We start from the raw sequence: 9499 nt of genomic DNA, 5'->3' as shown, positions 1-9499 counted from the left end.
GAGTTCGCGGTCTTTTTCGGGAGGTGAGTGAGGAGGACGGACGTGTGAGGAGTGGACAGCGGTTCCAGAGCGACGGATACTGAATGTCGGCGGTTCGGACGGGGGCTGAAGGCTCGGAAGGTCGTTGTGGATGGAACTGGAGGCGTGAGCTCCAACATATCAAAATATTGTGTGCACAAACTGATAAACGTACTGATTTGGCGCCTTTAGGTTATCTGTTTCTACTAACCCATCACTAAGATATAACTATAAAGTTGCAATTATTTACTTGCCTTTGGGGTATTGTCTGATATTTGTGTTGCGAGTGTGTACTGGGGGCATTACACTGTAATTACACCAAAGTATTGCACTATTGGCGGGGTGACAGCAGTTCACCCTAGACAAACAGGGGTAAATTGAGGGCACAAATGCTACACATGTAAATCAGCTTAAAACAGTGCAGGGAAAACTTACAAGGATGTAGGCGGGTCTGGAGGGCCCAAGTTATAAGGAAAGTTGAATATATTAGGACTTTATTCCTAAGAACGTAGAGTAGATTGAGAGGAGATTTGATGGAGGGATACAAAATTATGAGGGTATGCAGGTGCAATGCAGACAGGCTTTTTTCACTAAGGTTGGGTGGGACTACAACCAGAGGCAATAGGTTAAGGATGCAAGGTGAAAAGTTTAAGGGAAACACGAGAGGAAACTTCTTCACTCAGAGGGTCTTAAGAGTGTGGAACTAGCTGCCAGCACAAGTAGTGCACGTGAACTCGATTTCAACATTTAAGTTTAGTTTGGATAGTTACATGATTGGTAGGCTATTGGAGGGCTATGGTCCCGGTGTTGGTTGATGGCAGTAGGTAGTTTAAATGGTTTTGGTATGGACAAGATGGACTGAATAGCCTGTTTCTAAGCAGAACTTTTCTACAACTCTAGTACAGTGATGTACAGAGGAGCAACATGTTGAAACTTGTAGAGGATGGGGAGTAACGTACGTGGCTTGTAGAGGATGGGGAGTAACGTACGTGGCTTGTAGAGGATGGGGAGTAACGTACGTGGCTTGTAGCGGATGGGGAGTAACGTACGTGGCTTGTCGAGGATGGGGAGTACCGTACGTGGCTTGTAGCGGATGGGGAGTAACGTACGTGGCTTGTCGAGGATGGGGAGTACCGTACGTGGCTTGTAGTGGATGGGGAGTAACGTACGTGGCTTGTCGAAGATGGGGAGTAACGTACGTGGCTTGTAGCGGATGGGGAGTAACGTACGTGGCTTGTAGCGGATGGGGAGTAACGTACGTGGCTTGTCGAGGATGTGGAGTACCGTACGTGGCTTGTAGTGGATGGGGAGTAACGTACGTGGCTTGTAGTGGATGGGGAGTAACGTACACGGCTTGTAGTGGATGGGGAGTAACGTACGTGGCTTGTAGTGGATGGGGAGTAACGTATATGGCTTGTACTGGATGGGGAGTAACCTACGTGGCTTGTAGTGGATGGGGAGTAACGTACATGGCTTGTAGTGGATGGGGAGTAACGTACGTGGCTTGTAGTGGATGGGGAGTAACCTACGTGGCTTGTAGAGGATGGGGAGTAACGTACGTGGCTCGTAGAGGATGGGGAGTAACGTACGTGGCTCGTAGAGGATGGGGAGTAACGTACGTGGCTCGTAGAGGATGGGGAGTACCGTACGTGGCTCGTAGAGGATGGGGAGTACCGTATGTGGCTCGTAGAGGATGGGGAGTAAGTACGTGGCTTGTCGAGGATGGGGAGTAACGTACGTGGCTTGTAGCGGATGGGGAGTAACGTACATGGCTTGTAGCAGATGGGGAGTAACGTACGTGGCTTGTCGAGGATGGGGAGTAACGTACGTGGCTTGTCGAGGATTGGGAGTAACGTACATGGCTTGTAGCAGATGGGGAGTAACGTACGTGGCTTGTCGAGGATGGGGAGTAACGTACGTGGCTCGTAGAGGATGGGGAGTAACTTACGTGGCTTGTAGCAGATGGGGAGTAACGTACGTGGCTTGTCGAGGATGGGGAGTAACGTACGTGCCTTGTCGAGGGTGGGGATTAACATACATGGCTTGTAGAGGATGGGGAATAACGTACGTGGCTTGTCGAGGATGGGGAGTAACGTACGTGGCTTGTCGAGGGTTGGGAGTACCGTACGTGGCTTGTAGCGGATGGGGAGTAACGTACGTGGCTTGTAGAGGATGGGGAGTACCGTACGTGGCTTGTAGCGGATGGGGAGTAACGTACGTGGCTTGTCGAGGATGGGGAGTAACGTACGTGGCTTGTAGCGGATGGGGAGTAACGTACCTGGCTTGTAGCAGATGGGGAGTAACGTACGTGGCTTGTCGAGGATGGGGAGTAACGTACGTGGCTGGTCGAGGATTGGGAGTAACGTACATGGCTTGTAGCAGATGGGGAGTAACGTACGTGGCTCGTTGAGGATGGGTAGTAACGTACGTGGCTCGTAGAGGATGGGGAGTAACTTACGTGGCTTGTAGCAGATGGGGAGTAACATACGTGGCTTGTCGAGGATGGGGAGTAACGTACGTGCCTTGTCGAGGGTGGGGATTAACGTACATGGCTTGTAGAGGATGGGGAGTAACGTACGTGGCTTGTTGAGGATGGGGAGTAACGTACGTGGCTTGTCGAGGATGGGGAGTACCGTACGTGGCTTGTAGCGGATGGGGAGTAACGTACGTGGCTTGTAGCGGATGGGGAGTAACGTACGTGGATTGTCGAGGATGGGGAGTAACGTACGTGGCTTGTCGAGGATGGGAGTAACGTACGTAACTTGCAGCAGATGGGGAGTAACGTACGTGGCTTGTAGCAGATGGGGAGTAACGTACGTGGCTTGTAGCGGATGGGGAGTAACGTACGTGGCTTGTAGCGGATGGGGAGTAACGTACGTGGCTTGTCGAGGATGGGGAGTAACGTACGTGGCTTGTCGAGGATGGGGAGTAACGTACGTGGCTTGTAGAGGATGGGGAGTAACGTACGTGGCTCGTACAGGATGGGGAGTAACGTACGTGGCTCGTAGACGATGGGGAGTAACGTACGTGGCTCGTAGAGGATGGGGAGTAACGTACGTGCCTTGTAGAGGATGGGGAGTAACGTACGTGCCTTGTAGCAGATGGGGAGTAACGTACGTGCCTTGTCGAGGATGGGGAGTAACGTACGTGCCTTGTCGAGGATGGGGAGTAACGTACGTGCCTTGTAGCGGATGGGGAGTAACGTACGTGGCACGTAGAGGATGGGGAGTAACGTGCGTGGCTCGTAGAGGATGGGGAGTAACGTACCAGGCTCGTAGAGGATGGGGAATGATGTACCTGGCTCGTAAAGGATGGGGAGTAACGTACCTGGCTCGTAGAGGATGGGGAGTAACGTACGTAGCTCGTAGAGCATGGGGAGTAACGTACGTGGCTTGTAGCAGATGGGAAGTAACGTACGTGGCTGGTAGTGGATGGGGAGTACCGTACATGGCTCGTAGAGGATGGGGAGTAACATACGTGGCTCGTAGAGGATGGGGAGTAACGTACGTGGCTTGTAGCGGATGGGGAGTAACGTACGTGGCTTGTAGCGTATGGGGAGTAACGTACGTGGCTTGTCGAGGATGGGGAGTAACGTACGTGGCTTGTCGAGGATGGGGAGTAACGTACGTGGCTTGTAGAGGATGGGGAGTAACGTACGTGGCTCGTACAGGATGGGGAGTAACGTACGTGGCTCGTAGACGATGGGGAGTAACGTACGTGGCTCGTAGAGGATGGGGAGTAACGTACGTGCCTTGTAGAGGATGGGGAGTAACGTACGTGCCTTGTAGCAGATGGGGAGTAACGTACGTGCCTTGTCGAGGATGGGGAGTAACGTACGTGCCTTGTCGAGGATGGGGAGTAACGTACGTGCCTTGTAGCGGATGGGGAGTAACGTACGTGGCTCGTAGAGGATGGGGAGTAACGTGCGTGGCTCGTAGAGGATGGGGAGTAACGTACGTAGCTCGTAGAGCATGGGGAGTAACGTACGTGGCTTGTAGCAGATGGGAAGTAACGTACGTGGCTCGTAGTGGATGGGGAGTACCGTACGTGGCTCGTAGAGGATGGGGAGTAACGTACGTGGCTCGTAGAGGATGGGGAGTAACGTACGTGGCTCGTAGAGGATGGGGAGTACCGTACGTGGCTCGTAGAGGATGGGGAGTAACGTACGTGGCTTGTCGAGGATGGGGAGTAACGTACGTGGCTTGTAGCGGATGGGGAGTAACGTACGTGGCTTGTAGCAGATGGGGAGTAACGTACGTGGCTTGTCGAGGATGGGGAGTAACGTACGTGGCTCGTAGAGGATGGGGAGTAACTTACGTGGCTTGTAGCAGATGGGGAGTAACGTACGTGGCTTGTCGAGGATGGGGAGTAACGTACGTGCCTTGTCGAGGGTGGGGATTAACGTACATGGCTTGTAGAGGATGGGGAGTAACGTACGAGGCTTGTCGAGGATGGGGAGTAACGTACGTGGCTTGTAGCGGATGGGGAGTAACGTACGTGGCTTGTAGCGGATGGGGAGTAACGTACGTGGCTTGTCGAGGATGGGGAGTACCGTACGTGGCTTGTGGAGGATGGGGAGTAACGTACGTGGCTCGTAGAGGATGGGGAGTAACGGACCAGGCTCGTAGAGGATGGGGAATAACGTACCTGGCTCGTAAAGGATGGGGAGTAACGTACCTGGCTCGTAGAGGATGGGGAGTAACGTACGTGGCTCGTAGAGGATGGGGAGTAACGTACGTAGCTCGTAGAGCATGGGGAGTAACGTACGTGGCTTGTAGCAGATGGGGAGTAACGTACGTGGCTCGTAGAGGATGGGGAGTAACGTACGTGCCTTGTAGAGGATGGGGAGTAACGTACGTGCCTTGTAGCAGATGGGGAGTAACGTACGTGCCTTGTCGAGGATGGGGAGTAACGTACGTGCCTTGTCGAGGATGGGGAGTAACGTACGTGCCTTGTAGCGGATGGGGAGTAACGTACGTGGCACGTAGAGGATGGGGAGTAACGTGCGTGGCTCGTAGAGGATGGGGAGTAACGTACCAGGCTCGTAGAGGATGGGGAATGATGTACCTGGCTCGTAAAGGATGGGGAGTAACGTACCTGGCTCGTAGAGGATGGGGAGTAACGTACGTAGCTCGTAGAGCATGGGGAGTAACGTACGTGGCTTGTAGCAGATGGGAAGTAACGTACGTGGCTCGTAGTGGATGGGGAGTACCGTACATGGCTCGTAGAGGATGGGGAGTAACATACGTGGCTCGTAGAGGATGGGGAGTAACGTACGTGGCTTGTAGCGGATGGGGAGTAACGTACGTGGCTTGTAGCGTATGGGGAGTAACGTACGTGGCTTGTCGAGGATGGGGAGTAACGTACGTGGCTTGTCGAGGATGGGGAGTAACGTACGTGGCTTGTAGAGGATGGGGAGTAACGTACGTGGCTCGTACAGGATGGGGAGTAACGTACGTGGCTCGTAGACGATGGGGAGTAACGTACGTGGCTCGTAGAGGATGGGGAGTAACGTACGTGCCTTGTAGAGGATGGGGAGTAACGTACGTGCCTTGTAGCAGATGGGGAGTAACGTACGTGCCTTGTCGAGGATGGGGAGTAACGTACGTGCCTTGTAGCGGATGGGGAGTAACGTACGTAGCTCGTAGAGCATGGGGAGTAACGTACGTGGCTTGTAGCAGATGGGAAGTAACGTACGTGGCTCGTAGTGGATGGGGAGTACCGTACGTGGCTCGTAGAGGATGGGGAGTAACGTACGTGGCTCGTAGTGGATGGGGAGTAACGTACGTGGCTCGTAGAGGATGGGGAGTAACGTACGTGGCTCGTAGAGGATGGGGAGTACCGTACGTGGCTCGTAGAGGATGGGGAGTAACGTACGTGGCTTGTCGAGGATGGGGAGTAACGTACGTGGCTTGTAGCGGATGGGGAGTAACGTACGTGGCTTGTAGCAGATGGGGAGTAACGTACGTGGCTTGTCGAGGATGGGGAGTAACGTACGTGGCTCGTAGAGGATGGGGAGTAACTTACGTGGCTTGTAGCAGATGGGGAGTAACGTACGTGGCTTGTCGAGGATGGGGAGTAACGTACGTGCCTTGTCGAGGGTGGGGATTAACGTACATGGCTTGTAGAGGATGGGGAGTAACGTACGAGGCTTGTCGAGGATGGGGAGTAACGTACGTGGCTTGTAGCGGATGGGGAGTAACGTACGTGGCTTGTAGCGGATGGGGAGTAACGTACGTGGCTTGTCGAGGATGGGGAGTACCGTACGTGGCTTGTAGAGGATGGGGAGTAACGTACGTGGCTCGTAGAGGATGGGGAGTAACGGACCAGGCTCGTAGAGGATGGGGAATAACGTACCTGGCTCGTAAAGGATGGGGAGTAACGTACCTGGCTCGTAGAGGATGGGGAGTAACGTACGTGGCTCGTAGAGGATGGGGAGTAACGTACGTAGCTCGTAGAGCATGGGGAGTAACGTACGTGGCTTGTAGCAGATGGGGAGTAACGTACGTGGCTCGTAGAGGATGGGGAGTAACGTACGTGGCTCGTAGAGGATGGGGAGTAACGTACGTGGCTCGTAGAGGATGGGGAGTAACGTAAGTGGCTCGTAGAGGATGGGGAGTACCGTACGTGGCTCGTAGAGGATGGGGAGTACCGTACGTGGCTCGTAGAGGATGGGGAGTAACGTACGTGGCTTGTCGAGGATGGGGAGTAACGTACGTGGCTTGTAGCGGATGGGGAGTAACGTACATGGCTTGTAGCAGATGGGGAGTAACGTACGTGGCTTGTCGAGGATGGGGAGTAACGTACGTGGCTTGTAGCAGATGGGGAGTAACGTACATGGCTTGTAGCAGATGGGGAGTAACGTACGTGGCTCGTTGAGGATGGGGAGTAACGTACGTGGCTCGTAGAGGATGGGGAGTAACTTAAGTGGCTTGTAGCAGATGGGGAGTAACGTACGTGGCTTGTCGAGGATGGGGAGTAACGTACGTGGCTTGTCGAGGATGGGGAGTAACGTACGTGGCTTATCGAGGATGGGGAGTACCGTACGTGGCTTGTAGCGGATGGGGAGTAACGTACGTGGCTTGTAGCGGATGGGGAGTAACGTACGTGGATTGTCGAGGATGGGGAGTAACGTACGTGGCTTGTAGTGGATGGGGAGTAACGTACGTGCCTTGTCGAGGATGGGGAGTAACGTACGTGCCTTGTAGAGGATGGGGAGTAACGTACGTGCCTTGTAGCGGATGGGGAGTAACGTACGTGGCTTGTCGAGGATGGGGAGTAACGTACGTGGCTTGTTGAGGATGGGGAGTAACGTACGTGGCTTGTAGAGGATGGGGAGTAACGTACGTGGCTCGTACAGGATGGGGAGTAACGTACGTGGCTCGTAGACGATGGGGAGTAACGTACGTGGCTCGTAGAGGATGGGGAGTAACGTACGTGCCTTGTAGAGGATGGGGAGTAACGTACGTGCCTTGTAGCAGATGGGGAGTAACGTACGTGCCTTGTCGAGGATGGGGAGTAACGTACGTGCCTTGTCGAGGATGGGGAGTAACGTACGTGCCTTGTAGCGGATGGGGAGTAACGTACGTGGCTCGTAGAGGATGGGGAGTAACGTGCGTGGCTCGTAGAGGATGGGGAGTAACGTACCAGGCTCGTAGAGGATGGGGAAAAATGTACCTGGCTCGTAAAGGATGGGGAGTAACGTACCTGGCTCGTAGAGGATGGGGAGTAACGTACGTGGCTCGTAGAGGATGGGGAGTAACGTACGTAGCTCGTAGAGCATGGGGAGTAACGTACGTGGCTTGTAGCAGATGGGGAGTAACGTACGTGGCTCGTAGTGGATGGGGAGTACCGTACGTGGCTCGTAGAGGATGGGGAGTAACGTACGTGGCTCGTAGAGGATGGGGAGTAACGTACGTGGCTCGTAGAGGATGGGGAGTAACGTACGTGGCTCGTAGAGGATGGGGAGTACCGTACGTGGCTCGTAGAGGATGGGGAGTAACGTACGTGGCTTGTCGAGGATGGGGAGTAACGTACGTGGCTTGTAGTGGATGGGGAGTAACGTACGTGGCTTGTAGCAGATTGGGAGTAACGTACGTGGCTTGTCGAGGATGGGGAGTAACGTACGTGGCTTGTCGAGGATTGGGAGTAACGTACATGGCTTGTAGCAGACGGGGAGTAACGTACGTGGCTTGTCGAGGATGGGGAGTAACGTACGTGGCTCGTAGAGGATGGGGAGTAACTTACGTGGCTTGTAGCAGATGGGGAGTAACGTACGTGGCTTGTAGAGGATGGGGAGTAACGTACGTGGCTTGTCGAGGATGGGGAGTAACGTACGTGGCTTGTCGAGGATGGGGAGTAACGTACGTGGCTTGTAGCAGATGGGGAGTAACGTACGTGGCTTGTCGAGGATGGGGAGTAACGTACGTGGCTTGTCGAGGATGGGAGTAACGTACGTAACTTGCAGCAGATGGGGAGTAACGTACGTGGCTTGTAGCAGATGGGGAGTAACGTACATGGCTTGTCGAGGATGGGGAGTAACGTACGTGGCTCGTAGAGGATGGGGAGTAACGTACGTGGCTTGTCGAGGATGGGGAGTAACGTACGTGGCTTGTCGAGGATGGGAGTAACGTACGTAACTTGCAGCAGATGGGGAGTAACGTACGTGGCTTGTAGCAGATGGGGAGTAACGTACATGGCTTGTCGAGGATGGGGAGTAACGTACGTAGCTCGTAGAGCATGGGGAGTAACGTACGTGGCTTGTAGCAGATGGGAAGTAACGTACGTGGCTCGTAGTGGATGGGGAGTACCGTACGTGGCTCGTAGAGGATGGGGAGTAACGTACGTGGCTCGTAGAGGATGGGGAGTAACGTACGTGGCTCGTAGAGGATGGGGAGTAACGTACGTGGCTCGTAGAGGATGGGGAGTAACGTACGTGGCTCGTAGAGGATGGGGAGTACCGTACGTGGCTCGTAGAGGATGGGGAGTAACGTACGTGGCTTGTCGAGGATGGGGAGTAACGTACGTGGCTTGTAGCGGATGGGGAGTAACGTACGTGGCTTGTAGCAGATGGGGAGTAACGTACGTGGCTTGTCGAGGATGGGGAGTAACGTACGTGGCTCGTAGAGGATGGGGAGTAACTTACGTGGCTTGTAGCAGATGGGGAGTAACGTACGTGGCTTGTCGAGGATGGGGAGTAACGTACGTGCCTTGTCGAGGGTGGGGATTAACGTACATGGCTTGTAGAGGATGGGGAGTAACGTACGAGGCTTGTCGAGGATGGGGAGTAACGTACGTGGCTTGTAGCGGATGGGGAGTAACGTACGTGGCTTGTAGCGGATGGGGAGTAACGTACGTGGCTTGTCGAGGATGGGGAGTACCGTACGTGGCTTGTAGAGGATGGGGAGTAACGTACGTGGCTCGTAGAGGATGGGGAGTAACGTACCAGGCTCGTAGAGGATGGGGAATAACGTACCTGGCT

This window comes from Hypanus sabinus, unplaced genomic scaffold (assembly GCF_030144855.1).
Source record: "Hypanus sabinus isolate sHypSab1 unplaced genomic scaffold, sHypSab1.hap1 scaffold_1523, whole genome shotgun sequence".
Lineage (NCBI taxonomy): Eukaryota > Metazoa > Chordata > Chondrichthyes > Myliobatiformes > Dasyatidae > Hypanus > Hypanus sabinus.
Note: the sequence above shows the minus strand (reverse complement) of the source record.